At 39.5% G+C, this 27,128-nt stretch overlaps 1 protein-coding gene across 1 annotated transcript in view; it reads left to right on the top strand.

Moving 5' to 3' along the window:
• Positions 1 to 27,128, top strand: part of prickle2b (prickle homolog 2b) — a 105,347-nt gene that overhangs the window by 10,086 nt on the left and 68,133 nt on the right. The gene's annotated exons all lie outside the window — the stretch shown is intronic.

The following is a 27,128-nucleotide window of genomic DNA, read 5'->3' as shown; positions in this document are numbered from 1 at the left end:
TTCATGTCTTCAACTTTTTATTTTTCTTATTTGTTTATTTTAATGTTTGCCACTTTACATTAATTAATTGTTGACATTAACATTAGTTAATATGCTGTCATTTCCTAATTGGCACCAAACACAAGTACAAGTACGGCTGGTAGGTGCTAGATGAAAGATCACAAGCTCAAAGCTTTTAGAAATCCTCTGGAGGGGATCTAAAAATTACAGTATGAAATGCTGCAGTAATATGTGGCATTGGATGAAAACCGAGTAATCATTAAATGATTTAAATACATCATCTGGGGGCCATGAATATCTGGACAAAATTTGGTGCCTATCCACTAAGTAAATGTAAAGATATTCAGAGAATAAGTTAAAACTTTGAGCATAAAGGAACCAAAGACAATGCTAGAATTAATCCCCTAGGGACCTTTTAATATCTGTAGCAAATCCCGTGGAATTACATCAGTCCAAATTAAAGAACAAGTGAAGAATCACAAGTCATTATGATTCATCCTCTGTGGTTCATGAATACCTGTAGAACAATGTCCATGGTGGTAGACCAACTGACTAATCATTACTGATGAAACATTCAGCAGAACCAGGAATCAGCAAAAGTTTGGATTTTTGCTTGACAAATGGCTTTAAAAAATTCTGAAAAGTTGTAAAATAAGTCCTCACTGTCAACTCCTCAATTAACTGATGAATCACTTTAATGATGAATGGGTAGGCAGATGAGATGCAAGAAAGATGTGATTAATGGAGAAATTAAATATTGGCTGAATGAATACAGTATTTCTTGTAATCCTAAGTGTCCTTTACGGTTGCACTTTTTTTTTTTTTTACTGAAACATTTGATTCGATTTTATTTCCACTATTTGGGTGTTTCCAGTATTTGCTGCTCTGTCTTACTGCAATGCTTCACCTCAGCTCACTATCCCTTCATCCCTGAGGCAGTTTCACTCTTCCTCCCGGCATCCATCCATCCATGCATCTCCTCATCCATCTAGTTAAAAGGCTGCCAGCCCGGTGCAGTGAGGTTTACGCAGTGCACCACTTCAAAGCCTTCTTTGATTCTCTCCTCCTCTTGTTTTACTCCCCCCATGCTTGCTGTTCAGCCACCTGTTCCCATCCGGGGTGAGTGTAAAAGAGAAAATCCTTGATCAGAGCGGTGCACAGTTTGAACACACAGTCCTGTGTGGATTTCATGTGCTTGGAAGATAGTGGTGAGTTTGCAAAAATAAGAAAAAAAAAAGTGCCTGGCTTTATGTTTGCAGCAACCAAAAGAGGTCAGCATTGTACAACAGCAAAGTGTTTTTATCTAAATTGTCATCCTTGCATCATGAACTGGAGCATTAACTGGAAAATCTGATTATCAGTTTTAAATCAGAGCAATGATCAAATGCTCAGACTTACTAAGATCATCTCTTTGTTTATTAGACTCATAAGTTAAGCAGATGCTGACAGTTTCCCGTTGACTTTCCCATTACTTTAATGACTTGTCCTATTTTCATTACAGACCCAAAATCCCAATGGAGCCCAAAATCTCATTTGTCTAAACTGCAAAAGAGGGGCTTGATGACTCTGCAGTGTTAAATTATTTGATTGGTTTATTGATCCCAGCCTCCCTACTGATTATTGGTTGGCTTAAGTTGCATATTGACTTGAGAGAATTGACTGTTGTCGTCTAATATTGAAGAAAGGACCCCGACAGCTACTCCGTCAAACAGCAGTGAGGAGAAAACACAAGGCTTATTTGTTTTATTGACTGAGCAGTTTGATATGTCCTTTTTAAATGAGTGTCAGGTGGAACACAAACTGTAAAGTGTCTGTTAAATGTTGTTTGTGTTGAATTGCATAAGCTCTTCTTCTTTCTCACCCAATTAAAATGCTGAACGTGTTGTCACTCATTATCACAGCTTTGACCCTTGTTTGATCTTCCGGTTCCTCTCAACCCTCCTGTCTCAATGCATCTTTTTCTCTCTCTTTCCTTCCCCACGTCTGTCTTTGTGTGTGATTTGTCGTCATCCGAGGAGTGGGCGAGGTGTCGTCTCTGTTCTGCTCTCAGTCCTGCATGAGTCAAGCCTGAATCTAATAGGCTGGATGAGCTGTGATGCTGTCCTGCACGCACACTTGATTGTGTATCTGGCTGTTTCTTAAGCCCGTGTGTGAGTGCGTGGCGTGCACATGGATATATGTGTGCTTGTGTATGTGCGTGAGAGAGAGTATTAATAGCAGAGAGGCTCTTAAGTGAAGCCTGTATTTCATGGATGAGAGAGGCTGGCTCTCAGTGCCAAGCTGTAGAGGTATCTATCAACTGATCTGGGTGCAGCTAGACTGTGGGGGGGCAGGAAGAAGGAGAAGAAAAAAGGCTCTGAGGCATGGCCAGTTTCCTCTGATAAAGGCCTCAAGTAACATTGCCTGACTGAGACATTAGGGCAACACACAGACACAGCAACCAGGGAGAAAACAAATGGACAACTGTTTATTTTAATGGCTCTGATTGAAATTCTTGTGGAATTGAGGTGTTTGTCTAAAACAATTCATAAAAATCCTGTTCTAGATAAACAGACCACAGCCCTTCTCCAGTCAGAAACAATATTTCTGTGATGCACTGTTACTGACATCTGAGAATCTGTTGCTATGCTAACAAATGTTTTCATGATTTATTTGTGTTTTATACCTTGATGAGGATTTCTTTTTGTTATGTTAAAAATATGAACTTATCTGGACACGTTTCAGCAACACAAGAACTGACACTCATGCTATGTGAGACTTTGCTTTGTTGCAGCACTGCTAGCATGCTAATGGTTAGCACATGTGGTATTTTCCATTTTCTGACACCTTTGTTAAGTATGAGTGTCGAGTGCAGCTGAGTCTCGTGAAACTGTTACTAGTTTTGCATGTATTTGGTCATAAAATAAAGTCTTGGGCAGATTCTCAACCGTCTGTGACAGCAAATGAAAAGTTAAAGAGCTGCCAGAACGATCCCAGTTCGTCCAGCGGGGAACATAAACGTATGTATCAATAAAGCTGCCAATGGATTTATTGCCTTTAATGGTGCAAAGACTCATAGTTGTTGTTTAAAAGTTGCTGAGATATTTCAATCTGGGCCCAAGTGGACAGACTGACATTGCCATTCCAAACTGTGTTCACACAGCTGAAAATAAACCACTCTTTCTTATGGACAAAATGGGAAACACTCTACATGACTTCAAACATATCTACTGCATTTCTGCCTGGAAATTTTTTGCTATGTAAGAGCTAAGCTACTGCAGGACAAAAAGATTCAGAAAATCTTTCTTACCATCAGCAATTAGACCATTTAATTCTAAAATAAACAGATGAGACCCCAGGCAATTGAATTTCCCTTCAGGGATTAATAAAGTTCTTGTATTGTATGCTTCCATAACATATTTTTACACACATTCTGGAGTACTGCCTTCAAAAAACGTCTTTAAAATGGCAACCTAAAAAAATTTCACCAACTTTGCAAAGAAAGTTTTGGACTGTTTTGAAAAAAGGAAATGGGCGTAACAGCTGATGGAAGCACCGTTTCTGAATGAGTTCTGATGTTGCCAACTTTTGTACTCGTTTATATTTTTCCTAATCATTCATGTTTTCATTAAAGAATGGTAAATACTTTTTCCAAATTCTGCCACGGCATCTAGACTTACACACGTGGACAAAATTGTTGGTACCCCTCAGTTAAAGAAGGAAAAACCCACAATTCTCACTGAAATCACTTGAAACTCACAAAAGTAACAATAAATAAAAATTTATTGAAAATTAAATAATCAAAATCAGCCATCACTTTTGAATTGTTGATTAAGATAATTATTTTAAAAAAACAAACTAATGAAATAGGGCTGGACAAAAATGATGGTACCCATAACTTAATATTTTGTTGCACAACCTTTTGAGGCAATCACTGCAATTAAACGATTTCTGTATTTGTCAATGAGCGTTTTGCAGCTGTCAACAGGTATTTTGGCCCACTCCTCATGAGCAAACAGCTCCAGTTGTCTCAGGTTTGATGAGTGTCTTCTCCAAATGGCATGTTTCAGCTCCTTCCACATATGTTCAATGGGATTCAGATCTGGGCTCATAGAAGGCCACTTTAGAATAGTCCAACGCTTTTCTCTCAGCCATTCTTGGGTGTTTTTGGCTGTGTGTTTTGGATGGTTGTCCTGTTGGAAGACCCATGACCTGCGACTGAGACCAAGCTTTCTGACACTAGGCAGCACATTTCTCTCCAGAATGCCTTGATAGTCTTCAGATTTCATCGTACCTTGCACACTTTCAAGACACCCTGTGCCAGATGCAGCAAAGCAGCCCCAAAACATTACTGAGCCTCCTCCATGTTTCACCGTAGGGACAGTGTTCTTTTCTTCATATGCCTGGTTTTTGAGTCTATGAACATAGAGTTGATGTGCCTTACCAAAAAGCTCCAGTTTGGTCTCATCTGTCCAAAGGACATTCTCCCAGAAGCTTTGTGGCTTGTCAACATGCATTTTTGCAAATTCCAGTCTGGCTTTTTTATGAGTTTTTTTCAGCAGTGGTGTCCTCCTTGGTCGTCTCCCATGAAGTCCACTTTGGCTCAAACAACGACGAATGGTGCGATCTGACACTGATGTACCTTGGCCTTGGAGTTCACCTTTAATTTCTTTGGAGGTTGCTCTGGGCTCTTTGGATACAATTCGAACCATCCGTCTCTTCAATTTGTCATCAATTTTCCTCTTGCGGCCACGTCCAGGGAGGTTGGCTACTGTCCCGTGGGTCTTGAACTTCTGAATAATATGAGCCACTGTTGTCACAGGAACTTCAAGCTGTTTAGAGATGGTCTTATAGCCTTTACCTTTAAGATGTTTGTCTATCATTTTTTTTCGGATGTCCTGGGACAATTCTCTCCTTCGCTTTCTGTTGTCCATGTTCAGTGTGGTACACACCTTTTCACCAAACAGCAGGGTGACTACTTGTCTCCCTTTAAATAGGCAGACTGACTGATTATGAGTTTGGAAACACCTGTGATGTCAATTAAATGACACACCTGAGTTAATCATGTCACTCTGGTCAAATAGTTTTCAGTCTTTTATAGAGGTACCATCATTTTTGTCCAGGCCTGTTTCATTAGTTTGTTTTTTTTAAATAATTATGTTAATCAACAATTCAAAAGTAATGGCTGTTTTTGATTATTTAATTTTCAATAAATTTTTATTTATTGTTACTTTTGTGAGTTTCAAGTGATTTCAGTGAGAATTGTGGGTTTTTCCTTCTTTAACTGAGGGGTACCAACAATTTTGTCCACGTGTGTATGAGCACAATATTGAATGTATTGTATATACAATGTATATACTGGGGCAAACTAAATTTCTTAAAATTGTCTGGCTTACTATATAGTATAGGCATTGGAACATGGCCTTGATTTTGTTTCTGACTTCTACTGTGATTATTGCAGCCACCTGTAGTGTACCATATACTGCCAAACTCTGTCAGAGTTGCCCGGAACTTCATATTCGCCCATTTCTCTGATATTAACACACCAACTTTGAGAATACACTCTTCACATAGTGTCTCATATACAGTGCCTATCATAAGTATTCACCCCCTTTGATGTTTTACCCTTTTATTGCTTTCATAAATCAATCATGCTCAATAAAATTTAGCTTTTTTAACAAAAAATTTATTGGAAAAAAACTCTTTAATGTCAAAGTGAAAACAGATTTCTATAAAGTAATGTTAATGAAAGAAAATTATATAAATGAAAATAATTGTTTGCATAATTATTCACCCCCTTCAAGTCAGTATTTAGTAGATGCACCTTTGGCTGCAATCACAGCAGTGAGTCTGTGTGGATAGGTCTCAGTCAGTCTTGCACATCTGCCCACTGCAATTTTGCTCCATTCTTCTTTGCAAAACTGCTCAAGCTCTGTCAGGTTGCGCGGGTATCGGGCATGAACAGCCCTTTTCAAGTCCAGCCACAAATTCTCTATAGGATTGAGGTCTGGGCTTTGACTCGGCCACTCCAGAACATTTACCTGGTTCTTTTTTAACCATTCCTGTGTCGCTTTTGCAGTATGTTTTGGATCATTGTCTTGCTGGAAAATAAATCTTCTCCCAAGATGTAGTTCTCTTGCAGACTGAAAAAGATTGTCCCCCAGGATTTCAGTGTATTTTGCAGCATTCATTCTGCCCTCTATCTTTACAAGCCTTCCAGGTCCAGTTGCTGAGAAACATCCCCACAGCATGATGCTGCCACCACCATGCTTCACAGTGGGGATGGTGTGTTTTTGGTGATGTGCAATGTTTGGTTTCCGCCAAACATGTCTTGTCTGATGGCCAAAAAGCTTAATTTTGGTCTCATCAGACCAAAGAATCTTCTTCCACTTGACCATGGAGTCTTCCACGTGCTTTTTGGCAAACTCTAGTCGAGATCTAATATGACTTTCTTCAACAGTGGCTTTCTCATTGCCATTCTCCCTTAAAGCTTTGACCGGTGAAGAACCCGGGCAGCAGTTGCTACATGCACAGTCTTTCCCATCTCAGCAGCTGAAGCTTGTAACTCCTTCAGAGTAGTTGTAGGGGTCTTAGTGGCTTCTCTCACTAGTCTCCTACTTGCACGGTCACTCAGTTTACGAGGGCGGCCTGATCTAGGCAGATTCACACAAGTGCCATATTCCTTCCATTTCTTGATAATTGATTTCACTGAACTCCGGGGGATGTTCAGTGCCTTGGAAATTTTTTTGTAACCATCCCCTGAATTGTACTTCTCAATAGCCCTTTCCCTCCTTTTGCTTAGAGTGTTCTTCTGTCTTCATCGTGTAATGGTAGCTAGGAATACTGATCAACCACTCTCCGGACCCTTCAGACACAGGTGTTTTATAACTCAATCACTTGAAACACACCCACACCACTCAGGTGATCTTCATTTCACTAATTGTGAGACTATTGGCAACAATTTGATGGACCTCTATTGAATTAGACCATTAAATTAAAAAGGGGGTGAATAATTATGCAAACAATTATTTTCATTTATATAATTTTCTTTTATTAACATTACTTTATAGAAATCTGTTTTCACTTTGACATTAAAGAGTTTTTTACAATAAATTTTTGTGTTAAGAGAGCCAAATTTTATTGACCAGGATTGATTTATGAAAACAATAAAAGGGTAAACCATCAAAGGGGGTGAATACTTATGATAGGCACTGTATCCTAGAACTTGACATTTGCAAAAGTTGCACAAGGTAGCTAACATTATTTGCATCATCTGTAAATGGCATTAATGTTTTGACACAGCAGTAAATGCTACTATCTGCACAAATCCAATATTGGTTAATATGTTGTATCTAATCCTAGTTTTTGCATCTTGTATTTTTAGTTTTTTAAATGTTTTATAATGCTACTATTCAGTTACAGAGTGAAGAGAGAGATGAAAGGGTCAAATGACGGCGTGATATGCGGCAAACTTTAAAGGTTGAATATAAATACATGTTCAGTCCATGGTACAAGCTGCAGCCAGTTCAGACATGAGGATGTAAAATACTTTACCATGTGCTTGTAATGCTGTGTGTCGCAAAGAGACAGCGTGGGCACTGCCCACAGGCACAGACGCTGAGTCACTTGGATTAAGACTAGCAGAAATAGGAGCCTATAATGCAGCTTCCTGACACCTGAGAAAAGTTACCTCTGCGATTCGACTGAAGCCCTCATATTTGAATGTGGGGACTCATATTCTCTGTCTCCTCTCTATCCTTCTTGATCACTCATCTGGCTGAGTTTATTTGTGCAGGTTGACCAGTTGCCAAGGCGATGAGCGTGCTGTAAGTTTGCTGCTGCCTTGACAACAGGCCAGACAAGTACTGCGTTATCAGTATGACAATAGCAGCAGAACAAATGAAAACAGACGGAGTGAGCATGCATAGCTGAGACAGAGAAAACTTAGAAACAAAGAGGTGGTTGTTGCTCATTTGACGTCAGACTTTACTGTGTGTTTGTGGAGTCAAAAAACAATGAAAACTGCATTGTTTGTGTGGCTTTTGGCCACAGTTTAATGAAGTGTTAAGTTCCATGATGTGAATAATGTTGCAAAAACTTTTGGACCCCTGATAAGCGTACATTTCTGTGGGAAATACTCTTGCTCTGTCTCAGTTTTTTCTTTCTTTTCTTATGAATATCATCAAATTTAATTATGTGGACTAGCAAAAGATCAGCCTTCACTGGCATCAATCCAATAAAAATTGTTCTGTCAAATTTGAAACCGTAAAATGGATTCATACAGTTATCTCAGTTATTTAAAGGTATCAATTCCAAACAGAGAGCTCATTTGTTTCGCTCACAGGTTAATCAGTTTTGTCTTCACTCTAATCAGCAGAAGAATCCTGTACTTTCCTTGATACTAAATAGTTTGCATTTTTGCCAGTGACATTTAAGTAACTTCCCCCTGTGAAATATAAAACAGACATATACATCAACAGAATAAAAAACAGACTTTTGCGGAGTGCAGTGCTTGGATGTATGTGAAGAAATGGCCCCTGGTTCGTTCTTCACTGAGCTCCAGAGTGCTTGAGCTGTGGAGGTATGCCTTCTATTTGTAACGTTTGAGAGGTCTTGTGAAATCAGAGAGCAGAGTAACTCACTTGCAAGGTAGCCTTTCATTGTAAAACCCCCTCTGTGATTTATTCTTCAACCTGATACTCTTGTAGTTGTGGCTAGCAGACAGACTGTAACAATTCTCGAATGTGATGTTGAAAGAGCGCAAATTAGCTTTGACTATGATTAGGATACCCAACACTGGAAGCATGTACGGGCTGGTAGGTTTTGGAGGAAAAAATGCAAAGAGGCACCTGGAAATATAATCAAAATGAGAGCCTGCAGACTCACTTTTGACTTGTACCAGTTTATCTAAAGATGACTCACATGAACTTCATGACTGTATCATATATTAGTCTCAGTCCAATGTAATGCCAGTGATGTGCAATCACGCTTTGTGTAGTCTGTGCAGCGTCCCAGACTGACAGCTCTCCCACTGGTCTTCTGTCGCATAACAAACCCTCTCATAAGCCCTTGTTATCCTGTTTAGACATGACAGTGAATGTGACACCAGTTAAGTGACAGGGTGACTGCTAAGTCTAGAGGCGAAAAACAGAATGAGCTGATCTGTTGAATCAAAAAGGCTGTTGTATGCATGTCAGAGGTCAGCTGTTAACCAGCAAATCCCCTATTTCTCCTGTCTAATCCTCTGCCCTGGGGTTTTCCCACACCACAGGCTCATCTTGGACCAACCAGAGCGCAGACAAACAGGTGTGAAGGCTCCTGAGACCTTCCAAAAGCCCCAGACAACATTTACAAGTAGTCATATTTCCAACAAAGATCTTTTGGCCCACAGGTATAGCAGAGCTGTGGCTCCAACCTATCTTTAAGCAATTGCAAATTGTTAATTCATTGTACTAAAAATATGCATATACGTAAAGTAATAGAAACTCATACAATTTTCAACCTATTGAGATATATATATATATATATATATAACAAGAATGTTTTAGAAGATTGGCTCTGTCATTTTAACCAACAAAGGGAAATTGATAAAACCAAGACCTTGATTTTACAGCAAATGTCTCGGTTAGTTGTTCCATTGTACGAGACACTTGCGCACGAATGTAAGCTCTGAGAAATAATGCAGCCATGTTTTTTAAACTCTTTAAGTATGTGTTTTTCCATAAAATCTGTAATGTGCTAATTTTCTGCATATGCAGTGGGCTGGATTTGAAGGTACGTAAAATTTCTACAGCCGTGAAGCTGCTAAAAAGCGGTCTGTCTCCGTCGAGGTCCTAATTTGCTCATTCAACATTTGATAGTTATACAAAGTATTGTTCAGATCATGCATATTGGCTGTCCAAAAAACAGAAGTTTGCTTTCACCTCCTAGCTGTCATTCAAATCAAAATTTGAGAAATTCCTGAAAAATAACATCCTACGTGGTGAAAAGAACTGTAGAAATGTCAAGTGACAGCTGTGTGTGTGGCTTCAGTTAAAAAAAAAAAAAAAACGCTTCAAATTTGTAATACAACGTAGGTTACTGAATTAATTTCATTGATGTGAATAAAGCTAAGAATGGGAAACTCATGAATGCTACCAAGGCAGAATAATGTGATGTGTTTCTGTCACATTCAGGAAGGGCAATAAGGCATCATTATGTGCAGTAATCCATTTAGCTAAAAACTTGTTTTGCACAAAGCTGGACTTCTATTCTGACACGGTGGGTGTTCGCCATACAGCTAAATCTCACCAAAAGCCCCATGTAGTCTGTGTGTCACATCTTTAACTTAAATTTGTGTAGGAATTTGCAGACTGTACTAACTGAGCTGAACACTTCATTATCCACTAATCTTTTGGTCCTGTCTTGGGATCTTCCCATTTGAATTCCAAAGTACATTTTAAGAATTATTTCAGTTGATATGGTGCTCTCATGTGGCACGTTCCAAAATACAGCTGCTTTTAATCAAGTTGCCTTAAACTAACTGACACGGAACATCGGCTACTATTGCAACACATGAGAACTGCTTGGTTTCTTCAGCCAAGTTTCCATGTATAGTCTGCTGTGTGCTCTCGACTGGATAGGAGGTGGCGGCACACATACAACACCCAAGAACAAAGCTTCTTACACCTCTCTCTCTCTGCTGGTGGCATCATCACTTCACATCTGCTCATAGAGAGTCAGCAGTTTTAGGCCAGTAAAGCTGAGTGGACTTGCTTAGTCAGGCAGGCCGATGATCTGCACTGTGTATCTCTGCATTCTTTAGCAGTGAGCATTGCCTCATTTCAACCCCCCTCCTCTGTAAAATAGCATTGCCTGTGGCATACACACTGCATTACACACACACCGACACACTCATCATTTCCCCCCACAGACCGAATCGCTCATTTGGTGTGGAGATCAAAGACGCCAATATTTATAAGTGGTCTTGGGGTGTAATTTGTTTCTCGTTTGATTCTGACGAGACAATTCTCCGTCTGCCCTTTATTTATCTGTGTGTTTATTTATTTATCTGTTTAAGCCAAACTTCTTCTTCCTCATTACAGCCGCTTTAATGTCCTTGCCGAGCAGAAACTAATTGAGATATAATGAACGTCATGCGAGCGCGCTAAAGGGAGAATGTAAATTGTTTGCCTGCAGCTCTGGTGATGAAACAGGAGGGAGACAGATTGGATAACCCACAGTGTATGGAAAGTCCTGTCTCTTGTCATGTGGGAACACAGAGCTCACAAACGCTTGAATTTCAGGGCTGTGTATTTTTTTTATGGCACATTTTAACTTCCATCTGGTTAGCTTATGAGACTCTCGGCTTTGTTTGTTTGTTTATCTTCTAATGTGTTTTAAGGGCCATTTTCATCTTCTTGAGCCTTTATGAGGCTACGTTTGATCCACATCTGTCACGGGTGTGTGTGTAAAGATGCCACAGCTGTTTCCTGAACTGGTTTCTAGCCCACTCAAGTTCAGGCTCTGACTGACACATAAAAGTAAATATCATATTTTGACAATGAGATTAACATAATATGTGTGCGCGTGCAGGGGATGTGGAAACAAATGGGAGGCCTCACTCTCCTGCTGTGCTTCCTGTGCCATTTGATTCCTCACACAGGTTGAATGCAGAGTGTGTGTGAAAGGCGACAGGTACGGGCTGGCGTATGTGTGTGCTCGCGACGGCAGGTGCTAAATGCTGGACGCTCTTTGTTTAATTCAAGGGAAGCCAGAAGCAGGTGTAGCTTAGGCAGGACAGTGTGCAGCTGTGTGTGTTTGTGTACGCCGCCACGCGTGCCTGCCTGCGATTATCGGCATATGAAGAATGGCCTCTGCAGAGTTCAAACTTGTAATATTTAATAGCTTGACACCTGAGCCAGAAAGCGTGCCTCAGTTTATGTCAGATGGGGTTCAGGCCAAATCTCATGTTCCAGTGTGACTATAATACAAGAAAGGGTGGACAGACGTCTCGCTTTAAAGATAAAATAAACTTTATCGATAACTCATCAGGGAAATTCATGTTAAAGCAGCAGGATACAAATTAGACATGACAGAAGCAGAAGAAGAAATTAGAAAAGCACAATATGGTCAAAAAAATAAAGATATAATAACAAAGGTCTCATAGACACAATATTCCAGTAGATGACTCTACATATGGATGTATACATATATGACATAGTGACTTTACATAATGGATAAGCACAGCTATGATATGGTGAGTTTACAAATGGATTATGCACACGTATGACATGATGAATTTGCATATGTACAGCTTTGACATGCAAGGTAATGTACCCACAGTTCTGCTGTTGCAGTAAAAAACAAGAGGAATGACCAGTGTTGAACATAATGTCACTGCACATGAAGAACTGTAAAAGAACGGTGTTATATCTTGTTGATCGATATGGAGGCTCTATAAAGAGAAAACACAGTTTTACATTTTGTTGTTGGGTTGTATGGCAGCAAATCTTGACTTTTTAGGAAGAGCAATTGAGAGAAATACAGTGTTAAGGGATGATGTGACACCAGAGGAGCAATAAGGAAAGAATAAACAGAGTTAAGGGATGACCCGGCGCAACAAGAGCTATAGGGGGAAAAAAGTGGCCTTTTACTTTTCCTGATATATCATACAGACCTTGCTCTTCTCTACACAGAGATCTTTTATTATCGTGTCTGTATAAAAAAAACCATCTCCATCACTCACTAACCTCCCTCTGGTGTTTGTGTGCTGACATGCAGATATGCTCCTGACAGGTTTACATTCTGCCGTATTATCAGTTTGACTGAACTGTCTCACTCGTTTTACCCCTCTGTTTCTCTCTCTCTTTAGGTAAGCCGGTCACGTCTTGGTGTGTGTGGGTGTGTGAAGGTTCAGCTGAAGGTACGTTAGACAGACTGAAGCTGTTCACTGAGTTCCAGCTCCACCTCTGCCCTGTTTGAATTGCAGATGCTCAAACTGAGACAAGCTGTGGACTCGGAGTCCCTGAATAATGAATCTTGAGCACAAGGAGAATGGTTGATGTGAGCGAGTGTGTGTTTCTGAATTTCTCGTTTGTGGGCTTTTGCCTCTGTCTGCATGTGCTACCCTTAATTAGCGTGCTGCTGTGTTTGCTACACTGTCGTTGAGGATGCTGCTGCAGCAGAAGTTGCCTCACTATTTCTGTTCCAACTCTGTGTGACACTCCGTGTATTTCAAAGATGAGAGCGGCTGAGGAGGTTGCAGTTATTTTCAGAATTCATTCTGCAAAAATGCAACAACTGAAAGTAACTGTATATTTTGTAATAACAGATCACCTGAAAGAAGCAAAAGCAGTGAAAAATGGGTCCTATTAAGCAGTCTTGTCTGTATCGTTTTCCTTAGTGCCATAGAGCTTCACTGTTGGACAAATTCAGGGGGTTTCAAAAATTTGCTTTTTCACTAAAGGATGGCCGAATTGAGGGGAGACACCACTCTCATGGCTGTGTGCTAAACTTGAAAACACAACCCACAACCAGTTACTAGACTAGAAGCAGTGAAAAATGGCTCGAGTTGTTTCTGGTTGCCTGGCAGCAAGACTCTTGGACAAACAATTGTCTCTCGTAACCCTACATAACCCCCGGTAACATACTAACCTGGTGTGGTAAAAATAGAGTTTTTACACATTTTGAGCAAACAAGGAGTAAAATGTTAATATGTGAGTTTTAAGTGCATTGGTAGGTTGGATTTGTTATCTTTGAATGGATCCAGTTTAGTTGTTTCCCCAATTTTCCCCATTTTGTTCTAAGTTTAACTAAATAGCAGTTAACTCCTGCTTTGTATAAAATTCCAGGTTTCTTTTCAGACATTTGACATGTCAGTGAATAACCAAAAACACCAAACTACTTAAACCCCCCCCCCGACACACACACACACACACACACACACACACACACACACACACACACACACACACACACACACACACACACACACACACACACACACACACGTTTGTTTTTCTATACCGGTGGGGACTTACCATTGACTCCCATTCATATCTAACTCCTAACCCTTACCCTAACCCTAACCTTAACCATCACCAAATCAATGCCTAACCCTAAACAAACGTTTTTGCACTTTTACATTTTTTATTAACAACAATATGGCCAAGAAAACGGTGTTGCCACCCGTGGGGACCTCATTTTAGGTCCCCACCGTAAGACAAGTCCCCACCTTTATAGCAAATAGTCAGGTCAAAGTCCCCACCGGTATAGCAGAAACAAGTACACACACACACACACACACACACACATTGTAGCGCTGTAAAGACTCACTATCGCAGCCAGTGTGTATTACTTCACAGAAATGTTTAATAAAAACTGCAGTGCCCAGCTTTGTTTTAGGAAATAACTTTACAAGTAGTTAACCCACAGATTGGTGGTCCATTTTTAAAGATCTATGTTAATTTTATGCATTAGAATGCACATCTTAAGCAATTTATGCAACCAATATTTGACCTTGGAATTAATAGGCAATAAAATGTTGAAATTTATGAAATACAGAGGATGTCTTTTCATATGTTGATAAATCCACTGATACACAATGTATACTACAAAATCTTAAGATGTTACTTGAAATATAAATTAAATAATAAAGAAATAAGGGTTTCAGTTATTGTATATGCCGTTAACCCGACACAATCCAAACTATTAAACACAGCCAACAAGCTGCAGTCTTTCACAGTAAATAACCTGTAACGTTAATATTCTCTTCACAGTGGTTTGATATCAAAATAATCCTCTCATCTGATCTAAATGAGGAATCAACTTGTTTACTGTAGTTAACAGGAGTCCAGCTGCTGGAAACATCTGCTCAGCTGGAACAGACATCCACAGATACTGATGCATCCATTTATTAGTCCAGGAAGTCTCTCAGTGTTTACTGCCACTCCTAAAGTGTATTTATGCTCAGAACCGAATGTTAATACACTTCATCACTTTTGTTTGAATGTTGTTGGAAACAAATAACCGCTGTTCCAGAATGCAGCTACAGCTGCTCCATGCTAACCGACACTCTGTCGGCCAATATTAGTGCTTGAAAATTCTACCTTAGCGTTAGCATGATCCTCAGGTAGCTATCTAATACAAACATCAGCCAGACACCATCTTTCCCAACTTTATGATGCAGAGTTCATCAACACAATGGCCACAGTTAGCAGTGAGGAGCGCTTGGTCTTTGCAATGCTTACGGATGGTCGGCAAACACACCTGTAACTCCATCTCATTAAACCCCATGAGTCTCCACCTGGTGGCACAAATGGATACTACAGCAGCTTCACAATATATTTTTTGACCTCCCTTGTATCCTGCCTGATCAGTTAATATATTTTCAGTCGATTAAAACATCAATGGCAGTTATTCGATTAACAATTAATCATTACCATCCCTGTTGTTATAAGTGATTAATCTTTTGTGTGGACTGACTTCCACAATAAGAGTAGGAAAGTTAGAAAGCAGTTAGTGAGACATTACCACATGTTGGTTTTGGTAAGACCACTCCAACTATCTTAAAATACACGTTGGCTGTTTGTGTTGGATCAGAGGGGGTGCGCGAAAGGGGAGTTATTTGGGTTACCTTAGGAGGTAGTGATGCATTTTATCAGCAGAGCGACTTCCCTCTGTTGAGCCTGATTAATGATGTGGGACAACAGAAGGGAGAGCGGCCAAACACAATAGAACGGCACTGGACAGTTGCTGAGACACACACATGTGCACACTAAGTCACACACAAGTTATTTGCTTTTACCTCACTGCCCACCTGCCTAACGCAATTGGATTTTGTTTAGTTGATGTTTGTGAGCTGTGACAGGTTATAATGAGGAGAAAGTGATAAAGGTGTGTGTGTGTGTGTGTGTGTGTGTGTGTGTGTGTGTGTGTGTGTGTGTGTGTGTGTGTGTGTGTGTGTGTGTGTGTGTGTGTGTGTGTGTGTGTGTGTGTGTGTGTGTGTGTGTGTGTGTGTGTGTGTGTGTGGTGTGTGTGTGTGTGTGTGTGTGTGTGTGTGTGTGTGTGTGTGTGTGTGTGTGTGTGTGTGTGTGTGTGTGTGTGTGTGTGTGTGTGTGTGTGTGTGTGTGTGTGTGTGTGTAGAATCTGAGCTTCCTTAGAGTTAAGAAGGAAGTCTAACCATGCATGTGTAGATTAATCCTGAGGTGTCTGTCTCTACTGAACTGGAAAGTTACCCTAAATGGGACAGAATAATAATGTCGGCCGATACTGAGTTTCACGAGTATCTGTGGAAGTTACTGTGACGGTAACAGCTGTGAAGCATCCACAGAGCACTTGGGGGATTTGGCTTAGCTACCGGAGGGTGAGCGTGCTGGGCCGTGAGAGTTTGCAGTCAGCGTTGCACAACAAAGAAGAAGCATCGATGCCTGCTCACGCTCATGTCGAGCAGCAGTGATGTTGTCAGGAGCTTCTGACCCTGCTGTTGTTGCTCGTGTCAGTTCTGAGCAAATCAGTGAAATTGTGTTGGTATTGTAGCTGCCATATCATTGACACACTGGCTTACTTTAATTGTGTTCAGCTTTTTTGTCAGAAGCCTTTTTAGTTGCGTAATGCCTAAAAATGAATATATGTCAAATCAACTTCGTTTCCCAGATGGGCTTGTGGCACAGATAGATGTAACAGATTTTTTTTTTCTTCTTTTATCAGTTTCTGTGTGTGGGCTCACTGACTGGCTGACTAAGTGGTGACCAGATCTGGCTATCCGTGCAGCTCGTATCCAGTTTTTAGTTTAATATAACTTTGAGTGCGTCGTGCCATTTCACTGCAGCTTTATATGATATACATGTATACATATTAATTTTTAAAAATGTTGTCTCTGTCTTGACTGTGTGGTATTTTCATGCAGATTTATTAGTTTTGTTTCACTTTCAAGGGCAGATGAGGCATGCAAGCTGGCAAAAATAATCGAAGAATCAGAGGCGAATTAGAAAAAAGTATTTCTAGAAACATTTTTTAACTATGTATTATATGCACTACTGTTCAAAAGTTTGGGGTTACCCAGGCAATTTCATGTTTTCCATGAAAAGTCACACTTGTATTCATGTCCTAACATGCACAAAGGTTTTCTAATCATCAGTTAGCCTTTGAACACGATTAGCTAACACAATGTAGCATTAGAACACAAAAAGCAGCCATTTCCAGTTAGAATAGTCATTCATCACATTAAAAACGCATAGGCTGTATTTCTGATAAATTTAATGTTCTCTTCATTGGAAAAACTGCTTTTCTTTCAAAAATAAGGAAATTTCTAAGTGACCCCAAACTTTTGAACAGTAGTGTATATTCCAGCTGTTTTCCTCTGCTGGCTAAATAACTGCATTACTGATTTTTTTTTTTCTTATCTGATCTCTAACTACATAATTGATTTTGTTATCAGAGGCTATTAGAGCTATCCAGTTGAAAAGCTAGTATAACTGATTCATTTTGCACATTTACTCTTCTTGCTTTAATCTCCTCTGTTTTTTCCCTTTGTCATATGTTTGTATTTAATAATGTTCCAGCAAAAAAAAATAAAAAATGGAATTATAGCAGTAGCTAGTGGCAATGAACTTGTTCTCCACCTTTTTGTCTTGTAATCTTTGTAAATGGTTAAATTTTAACCCACAAGTCGTGGTCTGTTATCAGATTATTTCATTTTTAATGTTTTTGGAGGCCTTCACTTTACAATATTTCACAAAAATGGAGCAAAAAAGCATTAAATCATCAGACTCAGAAGCACTGAGGTTGAGAATTTGGTAAGAACTGATGACCCTGCTACTGCAGTTGAATCTGTTTTTTTAATAAATTGAAATATGATGTCATGTGTGAATTTCCTTCATGAAGCTAAAATAATGGAGAGTTCTACAGCGCAGCAGCAGTGCAGTGTACAAGTTTGTGTCTTTGCTGTGTTTAACTAGAAGTTGACTGTGACAAAGTTTCGCTAATCCTCTGGCTGCCATCTGTTGTTTGACCTCCTCCTTATCAACACACAACCTGCCTCCGCAGGTCCAGAGTGTGTTTGTGTGTCCATGCCCAATAATGAGGTATGTTTGTTTGTGTGTGCAGAGCATGACTGTCAGTTAGCCATCATTGAACCAGACGAGCTTGGGCTGAGGAAGGGCGGGAGGTGTCATTAGCAAGACTCAGCATAGGCCTTGTTTGGGGTTAATAAGGTCGTGCTCCTGCCAAAGGTGCACATGTGGGACTTATTTCAGTCCATAGGTTAGCCTGGCAGAGTAGGGGGAGACTAGTTTAGGTCCTGTGACTTTGTGGGCATCTGTCATGATCATATTTCAGAATGCATTCATTCACTGATGCAGGACTGCTGTCATTGTAATTCAGGAAGCTGATTGAAATTCATTCCATGAATCTGAAAAACCAGTGTGAAGAGATAATGAACAATTGCCATTGAGAGATGAATTGCTTTTTTGTTTTGGTCATATATTGTGTGAGCCTCATGATACTTTCATGCTCCTCTGTTTGGAGTTAAAGCTTGGTGGAAATTAAAGGGATTTGTTTAATATAAAGAAATAGAATGTTCTTGCAACATCTTTTTCTGATTATTTTACAGTAGCCTCAGAAAATGTGTGGGCTGAGTTAAAAATGCATGAATCTAATTGTATTACATCACAAAATGTCGAAGAAAATGGCATTTGCTTTTTAAAAAGACAGCATATTAGTAAAGGAAACAGTTAAAAAATATATAGCATGTTGGGTTTTGAATTGTAAAATAATAGATATGCATTTAAAAATTAGGACAAAAAAATATTTAGACACCCAGTAGTGGTTCACGAAAGTCCACCGTTACAGCATTTTATTATTTAGTTTGCCATTCGTTAGTTTTCAGAACTGCTTGACAACATCTGGGCTTTGAATCAACCAGTGTGTGTAATCTGCATCTGTTCTGAAATTTTCCCCCATGTTTCATGCAGCAAGTCTTTCAGTCCGTCCACACTAAAGGGTCATCGAGCTGATATTTTTTCCCAATGGTATCCCATAGGTGCTCTATGGGATTGAGGTCAGGGCTCTGGGAGGATCATTAAGCATCTGATTTTCTCTTGGGCTGCAGAAAGATCCTCTTTAATTTTTAGCCCAAGTTCCGTAAGTTTTCATTCAAAATATATCCCTTTATACTTCAGAGTTCGTGACTTTGTCAGTACATGCACCATCATCTGCACCGCTATAAGAAAAACAGCCCCAGACCTCAGACACATGGCGTGTCTTTGCTTTCTTTATACAAATTTCCTACCGTCAGGTCATCTAGGTTGAGTATGAAATCATCTGATAGTAACAGACATCTCCTAAATCTACTGCCTCTCTGTTGCATATTCTTTTGCAAATGGAAAAGTTATTGTCTTATTCTTTAACTTCAGGAATGGTTTCGGTCATACCACTTTAACTCTGTACCCAACTGCATTTTATCTAATTTTTTTTTGTTTTTACCAAACTGGCCAATAGAGGGACCTTGTTATTGCAAGCAAACACTGCTTCAACTTTTCTCCTGAGCTCACTTCACTTTGCAGATGTGTTTGCCTAGTCAGTTACAAGGTCACTTGTACTGGAAGCCAATTCCCTGTTTTTCTAGGTGCCTGAGCAAACACAGTTGCATTGTTCCATAGCAGGAACAATGGACACAATCCAGTAAGTTTTGCAGTTTAAAACTTGCATAAATACCTTTTTTTTCTCTTATGCAGGAGACTGCCAGATGTTTATATTTTGTATTCGCTTCCTTGCAGAAAGTTGGATAAGAATAGTAATTCTATGTCTGTATGGTTAATACAGATCTACTGCCAGAAGCTGGTTTGCTTAGCTTAGCACCAGGCCTGGTCCCAAGGTAATAAAATCAACTTACAAGCACCCCTGTAGCTCACAAATTAGCCCCTTATGTCTTGTTTCTTCCTACTGTAGAGAAGCCGCAGTGTAAATCCAAGGTGGTGGTCACTTTGACGTTGACAGGTAACTATTAAGACTTAGACTTCTTTGGGTTGGCGCAAGTTCTTACCCTTGGACAGAGCTATTCTAACTCTTTCCCCTTGTTTTTAGTTTTTTTGCTGAGAAAGAGATTTTCAAAGCACAAGATATTCCTCATCACTATAATGAGCACCCTGAATTTGTGTATTCTCTCATCATGAATCCATGGATAATCATTGGTTCATTATAAAGGCCTTCATCTTGTTCATTTAGTCTTTACTTGTTCAGCTTTTGTACATATTCAGGTCTAGGGGCTTAATGACAATGTATCTGTTCTTTTTCTTGTCGTCAAGCTGAAAAATGTGATGTCTTTAGTTCAGGCTGGTGCAATTTCACACCCACTCTGCTCTTTTCTTTTTCCACTTTTGCGTCATGGCAGCTATTCAGTGATAGTTGTGACAGTCTTTGTGCCGTGAGTCATCCCACTTCACTGCAGTTTTGTCCTGAAATAGGCTTGAATTGCGAAGGCATCAATCTATTTCTTTTGGGAGATAGTTTTTAGCTCCTTAATGGAAAAATAAGGTTAAACTAGAGTTGTGGTTGAGTGAATGTCGGCATAATATGAGGTCCTCTTCTGAGCTGCTGCGTGGGATGTGCACTGTTTGCAGTTGCCACCTTCTCTTTTATAAGTTCTTATGTTTATGCTGTGTTTTAATATTCTTTAGCATTGGGAGGAACTAAATGGCATAAAACTCATGGAATACATGAAGAAGAAGTAGAAGATACCTAACACCACTCTACCTGGCTTTGTGATTAATATATTTTACTTCCAACTGTCAGATTAAAGTAAAGACTTGTTCGTTTCCATTTTCAAAATGCTGAACAGAACATCCTGCCTTGACACAACAGTCTTACAGTGCTGGCAGGTATAGATAGTTCCTCTCCGCATTGTTGAAATCCCTGAGCTGAGGAAGCATCCAAGGCCAGTTCTGCTCAATGCACCAGACTTTCCACTGATTTGTGTGGCGTCTAATTCGTTCTCCATATGGTGCATACACACACATGCATAGACAAATGCATACACTGACTCACAAACACACAGAGTAAAACTTATCTGACCTCTGCTCCGTCTCTCTTCTTCCAACTGCTAATATTAACTGGGCCACATGCGCTCCATGTACTTCTACCTTTTAGAGAGCCGTTTCTAAGGGAAGGTGCAGGTTGGCTGTCCTGATCAACTCGCATTAATGTGCTAGATTGGATTCAGTGAGCCACACGGGATTATTCTGCTATTCAGGCATTCAGGTCTGTCTGGAGCTCTTTACAGTGTCCAGTAGGAAACCGAGAGGATTCAAGATGTAGGTGGGAACAAGATACGGTCTCTGTGGAAGCCTGCTCTCTGCCAAAACCATAAAATACATTGGCTTTATTCAGACGTCCTCTCCGATTAAACCACCTTAGAGGAGTGTCTGAGCAGAGCGCCTCACACGGGTGGGGTTTTGATGTAAAGGAAATCAGGCTTGACTTAGAGACACCGTGGGAGCAGAGGTCAAATCATCACTGGATGAGCTTGAGAAGATGCAGCGGCAGAGTATTTCAGCAGATTTAACTCCTTACAGCTGCTTTTTATGAGAAAACCAGAGAAAGAGGAATTAGCTGGTGAGAGAAAGTGTGTGATCGTATCTGTTTTGCACTCAGATGGTGCAAATTGGCTGCTGACCTGTTGCACCATCACCAGAAGGAATGATTTTTTTCCCCCCACACAGCAGCACTTTGAAGTCCCTCTTTCTCTGTCTTCATGCTGTTTTTTTTTCTTCTCTTGATCTCCCCTTTTCACTTTCGCATTGATTTACATCTTCATGTTTTCAACCTTTGTAGTGCAAAAGGCATCCTCACTTTAATTTAAGCTAATGAGTGCTGAGTTTGGGAAAGGAATATATTTTTAGGGATGAGGCAACCTTTTTCAGGTGAATATTTGCAATGCAAGTGGTGTGAATAGTATCATTTGGAAAAAATAGGGCAGCAAGGCACATTTGGATTATTTTTGGTTAGAGCACAAGCTCTTTCTTCTCTGTTTTTGTAGTTTGACTTTGCAGTTAATTATCACTTTCTAGTGAAGAGTTATGATCCGTAAAACGAAGAATAAGGAATTATAACAGGACAGCCTTTGTGAATTGCATTTGAGGGAAAGAGTCAAAGTGCCACAGCACTGAAGTTAAATAGAAATAATATAGACTGTAATCCTCATGAGGACAAACCAATCCTTTGTCTATTTGTGGTATAGAGATGTAAACACACTCTCATCTTCTTTAACCCTCTTTGCGATGGTTATGTTTACCAAAATATTTTTTTATCTACAGTAGCTGATTGACAGGGGACCATGATGTCTCTCCAACTGGGGAAAAAATATATATATTTAACACAGAAATGAAAATTTAATTTATTTCCATATTTAATTACAAAAAAGCATACATTTAAATACTGAGCTTGAACTTAATACAAATTTAACTACACTGATGAATTCTGTTTAATAAAATTATTAATTTATTTTCAAAAATAGATCACTAAAATTTATTGAATTGACTATACATTTTAAAATGTTATTAAATTAGACTATATTTGCAGATTATTTCATTTTGTTGTATTTTTTTTTTTGCCTCAGGAAGCATGAATATGACTTAAACTCATGTTCACTCTTTTACTTGACTGTCCAGCAGATTTATTTTTTAAAAGGGAGTAAATAAAATAACAGACTTTCACACAGTGGTAGATCCCAAGTCACAGAATAATTTTAAAGTTTTTGAACTACAGAAAATATTATTATTATTATTACACCTGGGCTTTTTACTTATGGCAACATTTTGCCACGACTCCGACTACTGAGACACTTCAGTTGAGTGGAACTATTTTGAGCTATCATTACTGTTATTAGTTCTTTATATTACACATTCAACGCTCTGAGATAAAGCTTATACTAAATGTCTGCAGCTTTCAGCTTCTCATATCGATATTTGACTGCCTCCCTCACTATTTCCAATTTTGGTTTTCCTTTAACTTGATCAATAAGTTAAAAAAAAGTAATTAGCAAATTGAGTGATAATGAAAATAATCATTTACAGGCCAAATACAATTACAGCTCTCTCCTCTTCTCTGTTCTAATATGCAGTTTCTCATGAGATCTAATCAAGCGTCCAATTTCCACCAGTGTTTCAAATCAAGTAATTATTTTAGGCTTCGCTGCTTTTCAGAGAAAAATAAAACACAATTCTCCTCATTTACAAGCCACTTTTTCAGCAAACTTTTGGTTGTTGCAGATAGAAATTCAGTCCTCATGGAGGTTTTCTGTGGTCTAATATTGTATTGTATATTAAGTAACGGAAGCAAAACAAAGAAAAATACTGAAGACTGTAAATTCTGTCAGCAGATTTTCTCACATTTCATTGTTTTGTGAGACCTTTCATTCTTTCATCTTTAGGAAACAACTGTCTCCAATACACAACTGACACAAAGCGAGTGAAAGAGCAGCAATCCGAATTACTGGCCTTCTTGGCCATTTGTATTTTCTCTGTGTCCAAGCTCGACTGGGGCCGGGCCGGTAGTTGACAGCAGATGATCCCTTTTTTAATGAGATTTTTTTTCTCGTCCCCTCTCTGTCTCGCTTCATGGCGCCACAAGGGACTCATCTTAGTCAGATAGAAGCCCTGAACCATGAACAGAAAAGCATAGACATGAATAGGACACCAGCACAGAGACAGACTGGAAACAGGGAAGAAGAGGGTGATAAAAGGCAGGAATGGAGAGAAAAGCAGGAACACTGAGTGTGATAGAGGAGGAGGGAGAAAGGAGTAATTACAGTCATTGTTGTGTACTGACAGAGACCTATCTCTCCTCTGTTCTCCTCTCAGCCTAACTAGCTGTCAGTCGTCTTCCTGATGTTCATTTCAGATATGAATATGAGCTCCGAGTTGAATTAAGTTGAGCTGATAGATCAGGCCGAGCCACATTTTGTTGCTCATGAGCGTTGACTTGATGCTGCGTTCACTGTCACAATCTATTTTACATACCGATTATTCATAACTCTTGTCTTTTATTTTATCAATTTGTAATTATCTTAATGAGTCGTGTGCAGTACACTTCACCCCTGTGGGTTGTCAAGGTGATGTCCAGAATTCATCTGAATACATTTGCAGCAAGATCTCAGATTTATTACACGTCACGCTCCATCCAGCCACCCATTTATTGTTAATCTGGAGCTGATATACTTTGAACATATTTACATCCATGCAGCCATCCATTATGCTGTGCAGGTTGGTGGAAGACTAGAGTCTAATGCAACATACAGTAAGTATGGTGTAGTATTAGTCAACCAGACTTCAGATTTTCCCATTAACCCAACCTGCATGTCTTTTCACTGTGGTAGGAAATTAGATCACCCAGAGGAAGTCCATCCAGATATTGGTCCTACAGCTGGTATACATATTGAAGTCTGTTGCCAAAAGGGGATGCTTGATTGTCTTACTTGGCACACAAAATACCAGACAATTTATGCAATTGAAGCTCAGGTGGTGAAACACACTGTTTTTAAGTAGCTCCTGATGCAAGTGGCCTGACTATAGCAATGTTTGTTGTTCCACTTTGTCTCTACAAATGTTCTGTGGATTCCCTCAGGATTTGAACTGACGTACAGACAATGGAGCTTAATGATTCTGATGGATTCTCATTTATCATCAAGTCAACTTTGAATTTTTTGGTATCCGACCTAACTGACAGCCTTAGACATCTTTTGTGTTTCATGGTAATTAGCAAAATTAGCATGCTAATGAGCTAAATCAAGATGGTAAAGATTGCGAACATCTGACCTGCTGCTGAAATTGCTGCAATAGACTCTAAGTCTGATTTCTGTTTTTCTCTCTGTGTATTGCTTCTCAAATTTAGCACATTGCACAAACACTTTAAACATACAATCACAGTGTTAAATGCACTTCTCACTATTTTATAAGGCTGTTTGGATAATTTGGCCATTGGAGATTTCCAGCAAATTTAAAACTGGTTTTCACGCATTTTTCCGCCATCTAATTAGACTCTGATTACCCCGGTTGCATGTTAACACCAGATGTATTGGGGTCATTTATCCGTCCATTAATCTAGCTATCTATCCAACCACCATCTCGCCATACTGCCAGCCAACCCCCTCCTTTCTTTATGACTGATGACTTCGGCTCAGCACCAACAAATCATAATGAGCCCATCTGACAACCTTTAGGGTGCGTTTTAGCCTGAAAGCAAAAGCACAATGGGAAGCCTCTCAATGGAAAAGTGAGTTCACCACAAATTACTTTCTTTATTGTTTACCAGAGAATGCCTGGAGATGGCGAGAGGGATGAAGGAGGAGAATGGTAAAGGCAAGGATTGTGTGAGTGTAAAATTAAAATAAAAAAATCACAATGAAGATTGTAGGGACGTTGCATAATGATAGTAGCCACATCCTCACCATTTCTACAATCCTACTGTGTGTGTCTGTTTGTAGTGTAGCATGTGGGGTCTGACATTAAGCTGCCTGCTGCTTTTCCAAAGCCTCCCTGATCATTCCTTTGTTCCTCATTTTCCTCCCTGCTCCCTCCCTCGCTTCCTTTCTCTCTCTTAGTGTGGCTTCCTCAGAGAGAGGTTGATATATGACATCTGGTTGACGGGAATTGGATTGTGGACATCCCTTGTGGCACATGGAAACGCATCTCCGGTGTTTCTCCATGCGTTGTGCATCTGGACTGAAAAATGGGGCTATGGAGAAAGAAGGAAGGAGGTTTTGGGTTGAAAAAGAAATGACTAAAAAAAAAATCTATGCACTCATTTACGACTGAAATGGGTCATTGAATTGTCAGCAATCTCAGACAGACAGAACAGAGGAAATGGGGACATAAAGAAGGAAAGTATGAAAACAGAGTGTGAGAGAATCCTTCATTGAGAAGAGCACTGAAAATGAAGCTGTAAAAGGAGGAAAAAGTCTTGTTAAACTGACACGCTGCTGCCAGAAAGCTTATTGTCTTGTTTTCGTCCGAGTGATAGACCATCTAAAGCTCACACTTTGACTTTGTTTCTTGTCTTAATGTATCCCCTGATAAAGTACAGGAATTAGACACTTTAGCAGCCTTCTGTTAAACCCAATAAAGAGAAGGGATTTCCTTTGTCACGGTGAAACTACTGACCCCGTTTTACTCAGTCTTCTGCTGAGTGTTAAGTCAGAATGCAGAGGATGTTCAGGCCATATGTCTTGAAAGCCTCGCTGATGGGACAAGTAGCTTGGCTGCCTCACAGAGAGGCTGATATGCAACACATGGTTGACTGGAACTGGATCATGCATATAAGAGGAATTCAAGACAGAGGAGTGTTAGTTACTGCCTGGGGAATTTCAAATTTTCTTTGTTTTTCTATGTAGTAATGAACCTCACCTCCCTCCTACTGAAAGATTCCATGTTATTACAACTTACGTCTTACTGGTAGTTATGACAACAATGTCTCCACTTAAGTCATTGTTGAGATGTTGCAACACAGCAAAGGGATTCAGTTCAGTAAATAAGAAACACAGTCAGATGATCACTTCAGTTGTTAACAAGGCAATAGTTCAGCCAATTAATAATACGTAAATGAAGAGGGAAAACTGCAGTGTGTGCAGGTCAAAGTTAAACAGGAGGTAAAACAAATAAATTGTTAAATGAAGCTTGAAAGTTGTGTTTCTTACCTTTTGTGTCATGCTAACAGGAAAGTGACATTTGCAACAAACTGATTAGCAGGTATAATCTTCTCCATCTTAGTACATTTGTTAATTAACATTACACTATGTGTTGCTAAGACTGATGGGAACGTCAAAAGTTTTTCAAGTATTTGGTCGTACACCAAAGTATAGGGCAAGTTTAAAATCTGACCTGATGATAGTTCTAGGTGAAAATGTAATGGAGTAGCAAGTTTATCACAATTCATTTTGAGGGGAACAGGATCGTACGTATGTCAAATTTCATGCCAACCTCTCTAATCATTATTAAGATACTTTATTGAAATCCACAAATGTAAACTTTAAGGTGGAACTAAAAAAAGAAAGAAATGTTATCTGATTTGTGTTTAAACATCTGAGCACCATGGGCATCTATATCAGGATATGCAACAATACATCAAGTAGTCTTCAAGATATTCACAAAAAAAATTTAATTCCAGCCATATGAGCA

The sequence above is a fragment of the Acanthochromis polyacanthus genome, chromosome 5 (assembly GCF_021347895.1).
Source record: "Acanthochromis polyacanthus isolate Apoly-LR-REF ecotype Palm Island chromosome 5, KAUST_Apoly_ChrSc, whole genome shotgun sequence".
Lineage (NCBI taxonomy): Eukaryota > Metazoa > Chordata > Actinopteri > Pomacentridae > Acanthochromis > Acanthochromis polyacanthus.
Note: the sequence above shows the minus strand (reverse complement) of the source record. Positions and strands in the feature narration are given on the sequence as shown.